This window comes from Hylobates moloch, unplaced genomic scaffold, assembly GCF_009828535.3.
Source record: "Hylobates moloch isolate HMO894 unplaced genomic scaffold, HMol_V3 SCAFFOLD_7, whole genome shotgun sequence".
In the NCBI taxonomy this organism is placed as follows: Eukaryota; Metazoa; Chordata; class Mammalia; order Primates; family Hylobatidae; genus Hylobates; species Hylobates moloch.
Genome location: NW_026652282.1, coordinates 91,714,811 through 91,721,277, shown reverse-complemented (window position 1 = coordinate 91,721,277; position 6,467 = coordinate 91,714,811). Strand labels below are relative to the sequence as shown.

The 6,467-nt window shown below is 38.9% G+C and overlaps 1 pseudogene; it reads right to left on the bottom strand.

Moving 5' to 3' along the window:
• Nucleotides 1-5,563: 5,563 nt before the first annotated feature.
• On the bottom strand, nucleotides 5,564-6,169 carry LOC116811153 (small ribosomal subunit protein uS7-like; annotated as a pseudogene).
• Between the last annotated feature and the right edge of the window lie 298 nt (nucleotides 6,170-6,467).

Sequence of the window (6,467 nt, the reverse complement as noted above, 5' to 3'; positions counted from 1 at the left end):
AGAGGAAGATTAGCAGTAAAGCAGAATAAGGCACCAGAGTCAGCAAGTGCACAGCTCCTCAAGAAACCCAAAAGCCTCCCAATTTAAATTGCTACGAAAGTCTCCACCTACTTCCACCTTCTTCTACAATTAAACTTGTTTTGCTCCAAACATTAGCATTAGAGAAAAAAATAATTATTCAATTTATTTCTGCTTCATTCAATTATTGGTTTTGCTACAACAATTTTCTGCTATTTTATTTGGCCAAGATTCAGTATTTCATCAACATTAAAGGTTAGAGAAACTCTTGCAGGTTGGACTTGGAACCTAGTCAACATTTTCACTATTGATCCTTGGGGAAATGGAATCTGAGTTCAAAAAACTGACTTACAAACACATTTTTAGAACCAACTCTATTTGTAAGCTTGGAACTACTTATTTCCTGTATGAGAATTCTCAATTTAAAAAAGAATAGGAAGACAATAAAACACATTTAACACTAAAATTCTACTAAAGAATCAGCATGGCTGATTCTTTCTTCAAGGGCTCCAAAAGCCCTTCAGGGTCTTGCTCTGTAATGAGCAGAAATTAAAGTGGTGCAGAAGTCATAGGAAACTGGGCTAATCTCAGCACTTTCCTCGAAGTGGGTAATCCCTCTACCTGAAATGGGCTGAACTTGGTCCCAGAATTTCACAACCATTTCAGTAATTGTACTTTTCACTAACCAAGAGACAATCAAGTTCACGTCAATGCTCACTTGAGTTCATTGAGAGCACTTTTCTGGCTTCGGGAGAAGATACAAAAAATTCAGTCAAGACATAGTTTCTGCTCAGTATGACAACTTTTATAAGTAGGGTTAGATTTTACAAGCAAGGTTTATACCTTTGTGTCTTCTAGCTTTTATTCAGTTGTATTTTGGGAGACCTAGGATCTATTTCTTTGTTGATTTTTCTTTTTTTTAATTGTTTGTTATCATTATGATCCATAGTAGGCAAAGTCAAGTCACATTTTGGTAGTTTGGGGAGGCTCATATCCCAAATGGCAAAACCAGCTTCCCAGCTCACTAGCTGAAGGTTTTCTCAGATGATCCCCATTGCTAGAATGTTTTCTCTGTGCTCCATTAATTCTCCAATGCATTCTGTGTTCTGCACTGGATGGGTACAGGACACTATTTGCTGGGTACAATACGTTATTTTATTCGATTGCCAAATACGCAGAGATAGAACAAGATTACAATAATTGAGGTCTTAGGCAATGTGGGAGGTGTAGCGAATATGGTGCAGGCTGTATTGTCCAACAGACAAAGAGAAAGCAAAATCGGGCATGTTGGGGAGCATATTTCAGAGCAGAGCCAAGAAAGGCAACTCCCTTCCTAGAAGCTCTAAAACCATGGCAACTTTGGTTATTTAGTCATATTTTCTGGAATACACTATTTAATGATGATGTAAATTCAATGGTTCTGTGGAGGTGTTGTCTCAGGAAACTTGAAATCTGATTCCTAACCCTGTAAGATAAAGCAGAATTGACTTGAGAGAGGCGTAGGGAAAAGGAATGGTAATAGATAGGGTAAAGAACACAAAGAAGGAAAAAATAGAGAAAATCATGAAGCAACATGAGGCATGACAACAAAGAATTTAGTCATTCTTTTTGATTAAATAAACATTTAATAGAACTTTTACGTCAGAAATTTCTTAAGCCACTGGAATCGGAAATGGCCTTTCCTTTTTCCCAAGGCCGGATGTTGCATGGTGATCCAAATTAGAAGGTTTTATGATTGTCTTTTAATTGAAAATGTAGCTCTCTTGATCTCTTTTAAATCTTTCTCAATCATCCAGTTACAAAGAGACAATCTAAGTAATGTAGATTTAAAGTAAAATATGAAAATAATTTGCTGAATAATTAACAGAACTTCAAATGACTTTTCCCAGAAGTTCCTCAGTGCAGGCTATGAAAGATTATTTTCTGCATCAAAGTTATCCGTGCGAACTACCAGTGCCAATCCGTAGTTGGAGTTTTTCAGCTCTTGTGTGGTTCCTATAGATCTGGCCTGGTAATCTCCAAGGTTGTAACTACTGGTGCGTTGTTAGTTCTTCATTAGATCATCTTGTATTTCCATCCCAGTCTAAGTAGAGAATCCAAGTCTAAAACAAGAACTATTTTCTTTCAAAAGTTTGACCTGAATTTGACCCAGGAAATGTGTGTGCACGTGTGCGTGCTTTCAGCAGCCAGAGTTGTAAGGGTAAACACAGATAAAATATGTAACATCTTGATTTGAGTCAAAAAACAAACATCACAGCTGCGGTTTAAAGAATTCTCTCTCAGTTCCAGTTTAGAGCTTAAATATTGGGCCGTATGTTCAAAATGCACCCAGAAACTGGGAGAAAATTCATGTATTTTACCACTAGTGGGCGCCAGAGACACGATGAGAAACCACAGTTGAATTTTTAAAAATAGCTTTCCTTTTACCATGAAGAAATGAAAAGTATTAATTTTGATAATTTGGGCTACCTCCAACTTTTATACTTTTCCAGTTTGGATGATATATCTAAGGCTCAATTGGGTAACTTTTTTTTGTAATGTAAACATTTATTTTAGATTTCGAGAGTACACGTTTGTTAGGTGGGTTTATTGTATGATGATGAGGTTTGGCGTTTGAATGATCTTGTCACCCAGGTAGTGAGCATAGTACCCAACAGGCAGCTTTTTAGTTCCTGCCCCCATCCTCTCTCTCTGCCTTCTCTAGTAGATCCCAGTGTCTAATGTTGCCATCTTTATATCCATGTGTGCCCAATGTTTAGCTCCCACTTATAAGTGAAACATGACAGTATTTGGTTTTCTGTTCCTGCCTTAGTTTTCTAAGGATAATGGCCTCCAGTTGCATCCATATTGCTGCAAAGGACATGGTTTCATTCTTTTTTAAGGTTGTATAATATTCCATGGTGTATACATACCACATTTTCTTTATCCAATGATTGGGTACATTTTGATTGCCATACCTCAAAGAGAAAGGTTTGGTTTCATTTCCTAGAGAGATAAGAGGAATAAGGAAAACTGCTTATCAATTTTCTGGTGCTTACTATGCACCAAGCACTGTGAGAAGTGATTGTCATGCCATATCTCATTTAATCTTTACAAGAATTTTAGAGAGTGGATGCTATTACTGTCTCCATTCACCAGATGTGAAAATTGAGGCATAGAAGTAACTTGCTTACGGTGACAGGAAGTGGTAGAATTGAGACTCAAACCCAGGACCATTTGACACCACAGTCCAGAGTTGTATTGGAAACCACACCACCTATATGCTCTCTTTCTTCTACAAATTTTCGACTCATTCAGAGAATAAGAAATGTTATCCAAATTGTGTGTGACTAGGCCTGTAATCAAAATCAAACTGTCTCAATGTATAGTTCTAGTTTGCAATTAAATGGAAAGAAAAAACTCAAACAAATAGACAAAGCAGAATTTAAGATTTTTGGAGGTGGGAAGTCTTGGGGAAAAAAAACTCCCCAGGTACACTTCTAGATGTGCAGAAGATCATAGGAGATCCTTAAGCTGTTTTTTCAGATTTCACTTCCTTAACCTGAGAGTTCAAAGTTTTGGTTGCTCAGCTATCAGGGAAAGTCAGTGTCTTCAGCCTTGCAGATAGAAGTATCAGCACCTTTGCAAAGTTGGAGAAAACTCTATCCAGTCTGAGACATCAAGGTTTCATGTGCTTTACAAAACAAAACCAGGTCATTTATTTGTGTTGTAGCCCATTTCACTTCTGGGCTAAATGTGAGAAGGACAAAGGCACAATTGTCTTTCTTGACTTACAAGAATAAAGGAAGTGATAGTAAAGCTCTCAATTTTTGTGTGTGAATAGAAGATAGGAAGTAGCCCTAATGATCTAAAATGGCTGAAAGCCAAAGACTTACATGATTTCCAACACTATAGAGCCGATTGACCTTCCTGATTAAATAAACATAGTTTTCTATAGCTAATATTATAACAACTTTCCACTTTACGCTTTTTTAGTACATACTATATAACAGGGAGTTTAAATAATGACATTTGGCTGGGCAAGGTGGCTCATGCCTGTAATCCCAGTACTTTGGGAAGCCAAAGCAGTAGGTTTGCTTGAGCCCAGGAGTTCAAGACCAGCCTCAGCAACATGGTGAGACCCCATTTCCACAAAAAAATTGAAAAAAAAAAAAAAAAAAGCTAGGCATGATGTTGTACACCTGTATTCTCAGGTACTTGGAAGACTGAAGTGGGAGGATCACTTGAGCCCAGGAGATTGAGGCTGCAGTGAGCGGTGTTCATGCCACTGACTCCACCCTGGGCAACAGAGTAAGACTCTGTCTAAATAAATAAATGACACTTATATGCTTCAGGTAGTGTGCTAAGAGCTTTATTTGAATTATATTATATAAATTCCACAAGACACTATTCAGCAGTTACTACTCTTACTAAAGTAATAAATGCATGTAGTTGAACAGATAGTACCCCAAAGTCCTATGTTGAAAAAAAAACAACAGCTACCTCCACCCTCCCAATCCCTGTTTCCCACCTCTAAGAGACAACCATTCTTATCTCTCTTGGTTGGTTTACGGTTTTGCTTTGGTATGCAACTCTAAATTCTGGAATTATAGCTTATATTGCTATTTGCTGATATATAAATTTTAAGTGGTTTTTAAAAATTCACCTCTTGTATGGGATATGATGATTTAGCTTCCTTCTAACCCTTTCCCTTCCTCACATACACACAGTTCTCTAGTTTTTCTTAGAATTAATGATGATTTTCTTTTTCACTAGCTTAGTTTTGTGTGCCTATTAGCACTAACCCAACCCCAGACTTTCCAAAAGGACTCTGAAATGCTGCTCAATATGGCCAACATATCAGGTAATTTGTTGGTTCTATCTTTTTTCCTGGATACATCTTTCCGGACCCTTCCATCTACCTATTCCTAACCCACAGCACAGCTTTCTTCCTGGGCTTTCCTTTCACCTCCATCCTGGGAATTTTCTTTATCATTCTCTTGTGTTCAACCTTCTACTTCCTGGACCCCATATATTCCTTTGGCCACTCCCTTGTCTTGGTAGAGCACATGTTCTGGTGGCTTCCTGAGAAATGGTTAGTGAGAGGTACGTTTTTGGAGACCTTATCCCCAGCATTCTGAAATTTCACAATAATGTTTCTCTATGTGTCATATAGTCATTGTACTAAATACATAGTTGGTCCTTTAGTCTGTAAACTCATTTCCTTCTGTTTGGAGGGAAATTTCTTTTATTACGTCTTTGATTATTTCTTCCCCTCTATTTTTCTGTTGTCTCTCTTGGCATTCCTAATGGATATTGGTTCTCTAATTCTCCTATTCTTTTTCTCTTTTCCCCAACTCTTTGCACTTTTGTTTTACATTCTTAGAGATTAATTAAAAATATATCCATAGATACATAATAAATAAACTTTTAATTTTAAAAAACTTCTATTCAAGTAGTTTGAGTTTTTAGGAGCTCATTTTCTTCTTCTCTCTCTTTTTTTTTTTTTTTTTTTTGTGGGGCCACCCTGAAAGGCAGACAGGTTTATTGGGCTACAGCCAGGAAATCAGCAGTTGGACTTGGCCATGAGCTCCAGGTTGTTCTTCTCAATGGCATAGGAGTTGGAAGAGTTCTTGGCAGTGCTGATGAGCTTATCAGCCAGGTATTCATTGATGGTCTTGATATTCTGGAAGGCAGCCTCACTGGCACCTGTGTACAGCAGCTAGATGGCTTGATTCACATGGCACAGTGGGGACATGTCCATGTCCTGCTGTCTCACAGTCTCAGCTTGCTCAATATATGTGGAGTCCTCCCAGGGCCACTTTTGATGATGGCATTCACCAGAACCTGCAGCGGGTTCTTGCCCGTAAGCAGGTGGATGATCTTGAAGGCATGCTTGACAAGGCACAGTCATGAGCTTCTTGCTGTTGTGGCCATGCATCATCATTGAGTTAGTGAAGTGCTCCATGATGGCACATCACACTTTGTGGATGTAATTGGCGGCATACAGCTCTATGCTCTGAGGCAGGTACTTGGTATACTTCTCCTTCACTGCAATGTAATCCTGAAGGGAAATGTCACTGATCTGTGCATCATCAGTGCTCCACTTCCCAAAACACCTGATGTCAGGGGTTTCTGCCACCACTGGTGCTTCTGTCTCCCACTTGGTCATCTTGAGGGCACAGCCTGAGCATCTCTGTTTCTCAGTGTGGACCATGCACCACCCTGACACAGACAGAATTCATTCTTATTCTTAGAATGTTTCTTTTTATTTCTAGCATCCATGTTTTATGCATCTCTCTGAAAATGTTAATTATAGGGATTTTTTTTTTTTTTGAGACGGAGTCTCACTCTGTCGCCCAGGCTGGAGTGCAGTGGCGCAATCTCGGCTCACTGCAAGCTCTGCCTCCTGGGTTCACGCCATTCTCCTGCCTCAGCCTCCTGAGTAGCTGGGACTACAGGCGCCCGCC